General features: G+C 42.9%; 1 long non-coding RNA gene across 1 annotated transcript in view; it reads right to left on the reverse strand.

Annotated features, from left to right (window-relative positions):
* Nucleotides 1–1,701: 1,701 nt before the first annotated feature.
* The window catches only part of LOC146812827 (uncharacterized), an 87,265-nt gene continuing 76,785 nt past the window's right edge, over nt 1,702–12,181 (reverse strand). The window contains exons 3-4 of the long non-coding RNA XR_014966911.1: nt 2,872–3,252; nt 1,702–2,144 (exon numbers count right to left, since the gene is read on the reverse strand). This is a non-coding gene — a long non-coding RNA (uncharacterized LOC146812827). The remainder of the gene's footprint in view (nt 2,145–2,871; nt 3,253–12,181) is intronic.

A 12,181-nucleotide genomic window follows, 5' to 3' on the forward strand; every position in this document is an offset into this window, starting at 1 on the left:
CCCCCGCACAGGCGGGGAAACAGCGCCGCGCAGGCGGAGCGGCCGCCAACAGGATTGTCATGACGGAACCGTTCCGTCATGAGCACACGGCAACCGTGGCTCATGACGGAACGGTTCCGTCATGAGCGGGGAAGGGGTTAAAGGCAATGTCCCGCTCTTTATTTATTTTCGTTCTGTGTGTCTTCAGTGAAGGTGCTGCATCCTACAAGCAGTTTAGGTGTGCCTGTTAGATTTATAACCTGCTCGTTCTTAGGTTACAGCCACTGTTGACCCACTTTGCCATGTTTACTCTTTATTTTTAGCTACTTCTGACTTATGTCAAAGCACCTGAGTGTTTAAAATAAAAACTTATTAGCCTTTGCTCACATAAAACCATAAAAAAATCCCTCCATGATATTTATGCTTGTAACTAGCACTTTAACAACAAAATGACACTCGTAGAACCTTGACTTTTAAAGGTTGCCATTTTTTGGGGTGAAATCTCATTGTGGTAAATGTTTCTATAACTTTGAACAAAAGTTACTGCCAGTCACAATAAATGACCAAAAGAAATGGGTTGGGTTTGGAAATAACGTGAGTTACACTGTGGCGCATCCAGCATAGCACTCCATTCTGCTTTGCTCTTCAACGCTATGCAAACTTGGGGACAGATGTACGACACGCAAAATAGCGCCTCGGAAATTGCGAGTCTTTTGCGACTCGCAATTTGCGAGGCGCTATTTTGCATGTACAAAAGTGTTTTCAGGCACATGCATCAATGTTAAAGATTGCGATTCCTTATTTGCAAATAAAGACTCACAAAACGCGATGCAACAAAAAAATTGCGATAAATTAAAGAATCGCTAAAAATCGCAAATACAATAGCGATTTCGGTAATTGCGAACTCGCTATTAGCGTTTTCGCTATTTACGAAATTGCAATTACTGAAATCGCTTTTTGATGCATCTTGATGACATCAGAACCAGGAAGTGAGCAGCTCCAGCCTAATTTTCAGTGCACAGTCTCAGGGAGAGGAGGGAGCTGGCTCTGGGAGCTGGACAGGAGTGGGACAGAGACATTGAAAACACCTGGAATTTCAACTAAATGAAAGCTTCACAAACAGCAGAGGACAGCCAAACAGGCAGGAAGAGGAAAATAAAGTTTTCTGAAAAATAAATTGACACCCTCATTGAGGGAGTAGTCCACAGCCATGATAAGCTTTTTGGCAAATTATCATTAAAAGTGGCAGAGCAGGGGAAACGCAAAATATGGATCTGGATTCAAAACAGGGTGAATGCCACTGGGGTGACACACCGCACCATCGAAGAGCTGAAAAAACGATGGAACGACTTGCGCAGTCGGGCTAAGGTGCACATTGCTGACCGGCTCAAGGAGGCAATGAAGACAGGAGGGGGAACACCGACAGACACTGGGAACACTCCCATGGAGGACTTGGTCGAATCCACAATCCAGCCTGAAGCTGTTGTTAGTGTGACACAGCTAGACACGTCAGGAGCAGCAAACACATCTGAAGGTAAGATGAATGCATGTTACCATTGTCCTAAATTATGAAGTTAGAACATGACCTCAGCACAGCATGAGCGCACACTTTGAACATCCAGTACACAATGTATTCATAAAGGGAGGTGCATTATGGGAGATGTAGTCAGGTCAAGCAGTTACAATGACAAACACACAAATAAACAACTCTAAATAGTGTAATATATTCTCAATTTAATAACAAAGCCAAAAATATATTACTGTGACATGACATCACAGACATTAATTAATGCTGTTTTGCACTGTTTAACCTCACAGATGCAGGACGTGTAGAAGCTGAGGATAGTGATTTCCAGGACATGCAGGACACCAGCGCAGTTGAACATATGGACACACCCATGTTGCCAAAAAAATCTGTCACGTGCCCCAAACTCACGCAGGGCAACTGTCCCACCACTGGTCACCATGGATTCTGATGATGAAGCTGATGCAACACCAGATGGCAGCCATGGCCAAGCCACTCCCATCCCAAATCCACAAACACAGGTCCGCAGAAGCAATGTCAGAGTCCGGCGTAGAAGAGCTAGATCACTCGAACACAGCAGGAGGAGCAACCAAATGATGTCTGGGGTGGTCTTGAGGGACAGATGCTCCGTATGCAGCGCCTGCAGACCAAGAACACACGTTCAGTACAGTTACAAATTGGGAAGATGGCAAGCAACATTGCAGTACTGTCCGATAGTGTGCAGCAACTGACCAAGGTCATGCAGGAGGGACATGTGTCCCAAAAAAGACACCATTGTGAACTAATGCAGCACCTCAAAATGTTTGCAAAATCAAACAATAGGCTGGCCATGACAACTCCACTGCTGGCACGTAGGTCTGTGACCATGCAAACAGAAATGTGCCATTGGAGCGGGGATGTGGCTAAAGCACTGGACCAGGTGACCAATGCAGTGGAATTGATTAATGCCTCCACAATTGCGGCAAACATTTCCACGCCGGAAGAGGGTAGTGAGGGTGCCTCAAGCATAAGTATTTTGGCAATGCCAGTCGCCACTGCAGGAAGACGCAACACACGTAGCAGTACCCCCTCCGCTTCCAACATTAGGGATGACGATGCTGGCTCTGACAGGCGTCTGGGTGTTCGTGGTAGAAAGCGCTAGACTGGCATGTACAATTACATTCCACTATGGTGACGTAACCATTGTTGTGATCTAACCTTTTGACTGACTTACAAGTCATTATTCATTTTCAATTCACTTATGTCCAATACTTAGAATCCTGTGCCACTGGTCACATTAAAAGTGTGCTTCAACACTCATGTCATTATTTAGTTAATTAAAGATTACTTTGATTGCAATATAAACCTTCTGTGTCATCATTACTCACCTCAGAAATAATTTTGTGTGATGTCCAATCTTCTCCTGCGCCCTTCTGCTGCGCTTGCCCTTTGTGCTGCACGGTGGTGTGGCACTTGCTGGCTCCCAACCTCCGAGTCGCTGTCAAACACCTCGATTTCCATTCCTCCCTTTGTCGCAATATTGTGCAGCATGGCACATGCTGCTACTATCTTGCAGCATTGTTCAGGGTTGTACTGAAGTTCTCCACCGGTCTTATGGAGACATCTGAATCGGCTCTTCAGCAGCCCAAATGTGCGCTCTATGATGTTCCTTGTTGAAATATGTGCTGCATTGTTCCTCTGTTGATTGGCAGATGTGGGATTGAGGTAAGGCGTCATAATGTAATTACGCAAGGCATATGCGCTGTCACCTACATATAAGTAAGCAAAGGGTCAGTGGCAGTTTGACATTGACATGCGTACAATGACTGTGAGAATCAATTACACATATTTACCAAGCAGATGTCCCTTTCCAAATTCTCCCCTGACAAGACGGGTGTGTATGCCACTTTGCCTGAATATATAAGAATCATGTGCACTCTCTGGAAATTGCGCAACAATGTCAGTTATTATGTTTTTGGCATTACAAACAACCTGAATATTGAGGGAATGGTAACATTTTCTATTTCTAAATAAATATTCCTGTGCTGCAGGGGAACATATTGCCACGTGGGTGCAATCAATACAACCCACAACATGTGGGAAGCGAGCAATCTGGTAGAACTCCTGTTTAGTTTTCGCAAGGTCCAGCGCCGTGGTAGGGAAATTGATGAGTGACCCGATCAAGGCCATCATGGCATCAAGGAATGCTTTGAATATTCTTGAAAATGCACTTTGTGACACACCTCCCGCTACAGAAATGACCCCCTGAAAACTGCCTGACGCCAGTAGGTGTAGGCAACATAGGACCTGCACATTCGTTGGGATAGCATTGGTCCTACGTGTCTGTCGTTGCAGAATGGGATCCAATTCATTGATTAGATCATGGATCATTGCTGCATTGAGCCTATACTTATCGTATATCTAATCCTCTTGCTGTCCTTCAAAGTTATGCGGACTCTGAAAATGCGCTCATTTATTCGCCTTTGTCTGTGTGCAGCAGCCTGCAGCCTCATCCTCCTCGCCATCAGGTAATTCCCTGCCATTGTGAAATGTGCTAGCTCATTCTGGGTGTGTTTAAATAGGTTTAAGTTGATTTTCACCTGTATCTGATTTGCACTCATGCTTATCACCTGGTTGTGATCCTTCTTATGTAGCTCTTGCAAAATTGCGATTTTCTGTGAAATCGCAATTTGCGAGTTTTCATGCATATATTTTGCGTATCTTTATTTGCGATTCGCTATTTGGGAGATGCAAATACAGAATAGCAATATAAATCGCAGAATGTTTAGCGATTCTTTATATTTGCAAAAACTTGTGTTTTTGCAAATATACAGTTGATGCATTGCTACACGGTATTTTGTGATTGCAAAAGCCATTTTTTTGCGATTCGCTGATTTTGCGATTTTTTTAAACGCTTGATGCATGTGCCTGTTTGACCACTGTTTGAGATTCCCAATGGGGTCGCAAATTGCAAGGCTCATTAATATTCATGAGCCTCTTGCAACTTGCAAGCCCATTGGGAATGACAGGCCCTCCCAGGTATGGTGGCCTGCTGGGGTCAGCAGACCACCATGTCTGGGACTGCTTTTAAATAAAGCAGTCCTTTTAAAAATGCAGCCTGTTTTCCTTAAAGGAAACGGGATGCATTTAAAAAAAAAAAAAAATGAAATGTTTTCGTTTCATTTTTTAAGGGCAGGCTGTGGTCCCTGGGGCCACTGCCTGACTTTAAAAAATATTTTTGGAGACAGTCACAAAGTGGAAGTGGTCCCCTGTGGACCCCTTCCAAATTGCGACTCCATTAGCACCCTCTTGAAGAGGGTGGCAATTTGCGAGCATTTTGCGACTGCAATTACGGTCACAAAACATTTGCACATTGATTTGCAGACGCAATTAGGAAGAGAACGCCCCCTTCCTAATTGCGACTCGCAATTCCTAAATAGCGTGTCGCAAATAAATTGTCACTCGCTATTTAGGAATTATACATGCCAACAGTGATTTTGCATGCGCACACAGGTTCGCAAACCCGTTTGCGCATGCAAAATCACGTGACATCTGGCCCTTGATGTCTTCCGAGTAGAAGGTTGCTGCGCCTCTTTGGATGATTTCTCAACCAAACAGTGGTAGTGAATTGTCATCGAGCAGTGAAACCCATCAAACCGTGTCCACCCACATCTTTTTCCAGGCCAGGAGCCAGGAGCATTGTATCAGGGCAGGTTTGTGGGGGAGGGCGGATGCAGGGTACCCTAGCCTCCTCATCCCACCACAGGAGAACCTGAGGCAGCACTTCCTCTGCCCACTGCCCCTCTCCCCTCCCCATCTGCTAGCGAAACTTAATACAGTTTGACGTTAGGAGAAACTAACCAGTGACCCATGAATTGGGTTAAACCCGCCCGCAAGTGAACATATATAACCTATCAAGAGTCCTTTTTTTTAATTAATTTTTTTAGTTTAACTGACCCATTTGCCACCGAAGTACATCATATTTCATATCTGCTGTGTCCAGTCTGGCCTGCTTCAGAATACAGATTGCAATATTGCGAACGAGGGCATCCACTAGTCGGTGGGAGCCATCCTCAAATGGTGGCAATCGTTTCAAGGTGAGCGCACCTGCAACATTTTTCCCAGACACCGCTTGCCCAGATGACCATAAACAAATGCGCGTTTCCGTGAAATGTAAGCAAGTAACAGCACAAAGTAATGGATTTTTCTTAATGATGGACTACAGGCAAAATCCCACCTATTTCTGCCAATTTTGCCAGATTGATAATTCTGCCAGATTGATAATTCTGCCAGATTGATAATTCTGCCAGATTGATAATTTAGCCAGATTGATAATTCTGCCTGCTTCACTGCTGTGAGAAAACGATTTTAACTATTATAGTGTATGGTCCTGTCTGGACTGCGGAACCAGTTGTGATCAAATGCTTCTTTTAAATGTATGCCTGGGAAACAACCGTTCTGAAGTGCCTCGACTAGTAATTGTCTGTATAATTTTTCTTTTTAAGTCCTACTCATATTGCTGATATGCTTTTGAAGGGTGGACTAAACAGCATTCCTTGTCAGCAAGTAGATGACGTACCCTCACCGAGGTCTATCTCTCACTATTTTTTGGAAACTAATGTCTGACCCGACCTTTTCCCTTCTGGGTAATTGCTGGGCATCACAGTTGAGCCTTAACCAGGCACACATTGATTTTTCAATATGCAGCTGCAGAACCCAGGGAGAGTCCCAGTTGTCTAGCAGGGGTTCCAGTGCTATTGTAAATGACAATAGCTTAAACTCTTGCAAAGGCGAGACCTATTGCATTGAAAATACTTTTTGGTAAAAGCGCCCATGCCACGCTTTAATGTTAAAAGAGGCTACACCCGTTTCTTTAGATGAGCCGCTGCTAAAGAAAGGTCTGTTGCCGCCATTAAAGTAAAATTGCGGTATAGGGAGCTTTTACCCCAAAAGTATTTGTAATGCAACAGGTCTCGCATTTACGATACTTTGAGCTATTGACCATTGAAAATGACAATAACTTAAACTCTCGCAAATGCACAACCTATTGCTTTGCAAATACTTTTATCACGTTAGTAGAGGCCACGTCCCTTTCGTTAGATGAGCCGTGTCTAAAGAAAGGTGTGCGGCTGCCATTAAAGTAAAAGTGAGGTATGGGGCGCTTTTAGAAAAAGGGCATTTGTTTGTCAACTTGGTGCTTTTACAAAACAAAGCATTTGTTTGTCAACTTGACAAACAAATGCTTTTCTTTTGGTAAAAGCGCCCCATACCGCAGTTTCACTTCAAGAGCTACCGCTGCGCTTTCTTTAGACGCAGTTCGTCTGAAGAAAGGGGTGTGGCCTCTATTAACATGGAAGCGTGACATGGAGTGCTTCTAAACAAAACAAAAAAAAAAGGGAAATAAAATATGCGGCTGCCTTTGGTGCCACAAATAAAACAAAGGAGCAGCCGCCACTGTGGCGTGACGTGCTATTAAAACAAGCATTGAAAATGCAATAGGTCTTGCTCTCGTTTAAGTTAAAGCAATTGTGTTTGTAATTAGGTGGCTTTTAAGCTTTGCTTTTATTAGTGTTTTTCAAACTTTCATGTTCATAACATGCATATGTATGTGTATATGCATGCATGCATTTATATTTGTATTTAAATAGATATGCAAATGTATATATATGTTTATATACGTATGTATGTGTATATATATACACATACATATATAGAAATGCATATGCATATATATGCATATATATACATATTTATATATATATGTGCATATGTGTGCGCGTAGAGAGGTAGAGAGAGGTAGAGAGAGGTAGAGGTAGAGGTAGAGAGGTAGAGGTAGAGATGTAGCGAGGTAGAGAGGTACAGAGGTAGAGATAGAGAGGTAGAGAGGTAGAGAGTAGTAGAGAGAGAGGTGAAGATAGAGGTAGAGTGAGAGAGAGAGGTAGAGAGAGGTAGAGAGGTAGAGTAGAGAGTGAGTAGTAGAGAGTGAGTAGTAGAGAGTAGAGAGTGAGTAGTAGAGAGTAGTAGAGAGTGAGTAGTAGAGAGTAGTATAGAGAGTGAGTAGTAGGGAGTAGTAGAGAGTGAGTAGTAGAGAGTGAGTAGTAGAGTAGTAGAGAGAGATTAGTAGAGACTGAGTAGTAGAGAGTGAGTAGAGAGAGAATAGTAGAGAGTAAGTAGAGGAGAGTAGTAGAGAGTAGTAGAGAGTGAGTAGTAGAGACTGAGAAGAGAGAAGGGAGTAGAAAGTAGTAGAGAGTAGTAGAGAGTGAGTAGTAGAGAGTAGGAGAGAGTGAGTAGTAGAGAGTGAGTAGTAGAGTAGAGAGTACTAGAGAGTAGTAGAGAGTGTAGTAGAGAGTGAGTAGTAGAGAGTAGTAGACAGTGAGTAGTAGAGTAGTAGAGAGTGTAGTAGAGAGTGAGTAGTAGAGAGTAGTAGAGAGAGAGTACTAGAGAGTAGAGAGTAGTAGAGAGTGAGTAGTAGAGAGTAGAGAGTAGTAGAGAGCGAGTAGTAGAGCGTAGTAGAGAGTGAGTAGTGGAGAGTAGAGTAGAGAGTAGTAGAGTGTAGTAGAGAGTGAGTAGTAGAGAGTAGTAGAAAGAGAGTAGTAGTGAGTGTAGTAGAGGGTGAGTAGTAGAGAGTAGTAGAGAGTGTAGTAGAAAGTGAGTAGTAGAGAGTTTTAGAGATAGAGTAGTAGAGAGTAGAGCGTAGTAGAGAGTGAGTCATAGAGAGTGAGTAGTAGAGCGTAGAGTAGTAGAGAGTGATTAGTAGAGAGTGAATAGTAAAGAAAGAGTAGTAGAGAGTAGTAGAGAGTGTAGTAGAGAGTGAGTAGTAGAGAGTAGTAGAAAAAGAGTAGTAGAGAGTAGTAGAGAGTGAGTAGTAGAGAGTAGTAGAGAGTAGTAGAGAGTGTAGTAGAAAGTGAGTAGTAGAGAGTAGTAGAGATAGAGTAGTAGAGAGAGAGAGTAGAGAGTAGAGAGTAGTAGAGAGTGAGTAGTAAAGAGAGAGTAGTAGAGAGTAGTAGAGAGTGAGTAGTAGAGAGTTAGTAGTAGAGAGTAGAGAGTAGTAGAGAGTGATTAGTAAAGAGAGAGTAGTAGAGATTAGAGTAGAGAGTAGTAGAGAGTGAGTAGTAGAGAGTAGTAGAGAGTGAGTAGTAGAGGGAGTAGTAGAGAGTGAGTAGTAGAGAGTGAGTAGTAGAGAGTAGTAGAGAGTGGTAGAGTGTAGTAGTGAGTGAGTAGTAGAGAGTAGTAGAGTGTAGTAGAGAGAGAGTAGTAGAGAGTGAGCAGTAGAGAGAGAGTAGTAGAGAGTAGAGTAGAAAGTAGTAAAGAGCGAGTAGTAGAGAGTAGAGTAGAGAGTAGTAGAGAGTGTAGTAGAGTGAGTAGTAGAGAGAGAGTAGTAGAGTAGTAGAGAGTTTAGTAGAGAGTGAGTAGTAGAGAGTAGTAGAGAGTAGTAAAGAGTGTAGTCGAGAGTGAGTAGTAGACAGTAGAGAGTGAATAGTAGAGACTAGAGTAGTAGAGAGTGATTAGTAGAGAGTGAGTAGTAAAGAGAGAGTAGTAGAGAGTAGTAGAGAGTGAGTAGTAGAGAGTTAGTAGTAGAGAGTAGAGAGTAGTAGAGAGTGATTAGTAAAGAGAGAGTAGTAGAGATTAGAGTAGAGAGTAGTAGAGAGTGAGTAGTAGAGAGTGAGTAGTAGAGAGTAGTAGAGAGTGAGTACTAGAGGGAGTAGTAGAGAGTGAGTAGTAGAGAGTGAGTAGTAGAGAGTAGTAGAGAGTAGTAGAGTGTAGTAGAGAGAGAGTAGTAGAGAGTGAGCAGTAGAGAGAGAGTAGTAGAGAGTAGAGTAGAAAGTAGTAAAGAGCGAGTAGTAGAGAGTAGAGTAGAGAGTAGTAGAGAGTGTAGTAGAGTGAGTAGTAGAGAGAGAGTAGAAGAGTAGTAGAGAGTTTAGTAGAGAGTGAGTAGTAGAGAGTAGTAGAGAGTAGTAAAGAGTGTAGTCGAGAGTGAGTAGTAGACAGTAGTAGAGTGAGTAGTATAGAGTAGTAGAGAGAGAGTAGTAGTGTAGTAGAGAGTGAGTAGTAGAGAGTAGTAGAGAGTGAGTAGTAGAGAGTAGTAAGAGAGTAGTAGAGAGTGAGTAGTAGAGTAGAGAGTAGTAGACAGCGAGTAGTAGAGAGTAGTAGAGAGTGAGTAGTAGAGAGTAGAGTAGAGAGTAGTATAGAGTGAGTAGTAGAGAGTGAGTAGTAGAGTGAGTAGTAGAGAGTGAGTAGTAGCGAGTAGTAGAGAGTGAGTAGTAGAGAGTAGTAGAGAGTGTAGTAGAAAGTAGAGTAGAGAGTAGTAGAGAGCGAGTAGTAGGGAGTAGAGTAGAGAGTAGTAGTGTAGTAGAGAGTGAGTAGTATAGAGTAGTAGAGAGAGAGAGTAGTAGACAGTGTAGTAGAGAGTGAGTAGTAGAGAGTAGTAGAGAGAGAGAGAGTAGAGAGTAGTAGACAGAGAGTAGTAGAGAGCAGTAGAGAGTGAGTAGTAGAGAGTAGAGAGTAGTAGAGAGTGATTAGTAGAGAGTGAGTAGTAAAGAGTGAGTAGTAGAAAGTAGTAGAGTAAGTAGTAGAGAGTAGAGAGTAGTAGAGAGTGAGTAGTAAAGAGTAGAGATTAGAGAGTAGTAGAGAGAAATAGAGTAGTAAAGAGTGAGTAGTAGAGAGTGAGTAGTATAGTAGTAGAGAGTGAGTAGTAGAGAGTAGTAGAGAGTGAGTAGAGAGTAGAGTAGAAAGTAGTAGAGAGTAGTAGAGAGTAGTAGAGTGTGAGTAGTAGAGAGTGAGTAGTAGAGAGTAGTAGAGATTGTAGAAGAGAGTGAGTAGTAAAGAGTAGTATAGAGGGAGTAGTAGAGCGTGAGTAGTAGAGAGTGATTAGTAGAGAGTGAGTAGTAAAGAGAGAGTAGTAGAGAGTGAGTAGGAGACAATGAGTAGTAGAAAGTAGTAGAGTAGTAGAGTTTTAGAGAGTGAGTAGTAGAGAGTGAGTAGTAGAGAGTAGTAGAGAGTGAGTAGTAGAGAGTGAGTAGTAGAGAGTGAGTAGTAGAGAGTGAATAGTAGAGTAGTAAAGAGTGAGTAGTAGAGTAGAGTAGTAGAGAGTAGTAGAGAGTAGTAGAGAGTGAGTAGTAGAGAGTGAGTAGTAGAGAGTAGTAGAGAGTGTAGAAGAGAGTGAGTAGTAGAGAGTAGTAGAGAGTGAGTAGGAGAGAAACCCAAGAGTCCAGAGTATGGTAGCCCTCGTTTTTTGGACATGCAGTTCTGTGTGTCCAATTTTGCCTCGGAAACAAGGTGTTCAATTTTAACATCAGGATTACAAGCACCAGAATGGAAAATCAAAAACCTGGAAGGCGAAGTAAATCGGGAAACTAAAGCATTCTGCTACACTCTACTGTGATTTGGAACTTCCCAGAATACTTTGTGTCAAAGGCCAGGAACGCACAATGTTGTAGAGTAATCTGCTGGTAACTTTGAATAAATCGATTGCTTCCGTGCTTAAAATGATGTCCCCCGATTGACGCTGGTCTGAAAGGTGCTAGTAGGAAGCGGAAATGAAACTGCAGATGCGTTCTTCCTCGGACTAATATCCGGATGTGCCCTCTCACAGGCTGTTGTCCTTCGGTCAGCTGCTTCTGCAGTTTGATGTACGTGCACCCGTGCATTACACAGCTTCTTATACATTAACATTCGCAGGTTGCTTTTACAGCTCTTTTGCCGTATCATCTCAGAGAAGTGAATCTTAACAGAGCTGCGCCTGCTTTCCTGTTTCTGCCCACGTTTTGTCGATTTCAGCATATTTTCCGATCACGATAATTACTTTTGAAAAAGGACAAGGCTAGGAAAAGTTTATCTTGTGTTCTGTGGTAAGGAGGTAAATGCACATGCGATGGAGCGGACGTATAAAGCATACCTTTCAACAGAAGAGAAAAAATACATAAAAAGCTCTCGGCTTTGGCAAAGGCAGCCACGTGTTTATAATTGCATCGCGATGCAATTATAAACACACGCTGCCTTTGCCAAAGGGAAATGATCACAAAAAAGTGCGTAGCGGCTAATTAGGAGACACTGTCTCCCGCCGCAAGTAAAAGATCAAATCCCGGTGGGCGGGGCTTAAAGGAGACAGGGTTGCAACAAGCGCCTATTGACATGCCTTCAGTCCAATCACTGCACTACCTTTGGCATAATTCGTGACGCAAAACGACGCGCACAAATCAAAACTTAAGGCGGATCTGAGACAAGGCTTCTGGAATCGTATCGATTCCGAGAAGCCTCGTAAGACGAGAGCAGCACATGCGCTGCTTATGTCAGGCCGAGACCTAAAAAAAAGAATAGTAGAGTGTTAGGGGAGAGCGTGTCTTGCATGCAACAGCAGGCAAGTGAAAACTATTGAAAGAAATAGTGCTGGGAGGCTGTAATTAAAGCCTACCGAGTAACAACACAAGAAGAGAGACAGTCCTTTTGGGAGGTTACAAGATGAGGCAAGGCAGTACTAAGGAGGGACTACTAAGCCTATAGACAAATGAATAACCACAGTTTGCAAAGGACAATGACACAAGCCAATGAAAATTATGGGCAGAGAATGGGCGGAGCTTCAAGCCCATACCTGAATACAGCATTCCTCGCAGAGCAGGCTCGACCTAAAAATCACTAACAACGTGTTTTTAACCATAATCAGTTTAATATATTCTATCACTTTGGGCCTTTATGACCTGT

Source organism: Triturus cristatus, chromosome 7, assembly GCF_964204655.1.
Source record: "Triturus cristatus chromosome 7, aTriCri1.1, whole genome shotgun sequence".
Taxonomy (NCBI): Eukaryota; Metazoa; Chordata; class Amphibia; order Caudata; family Salamandridae; genus Triturus; species Triturus cristatus.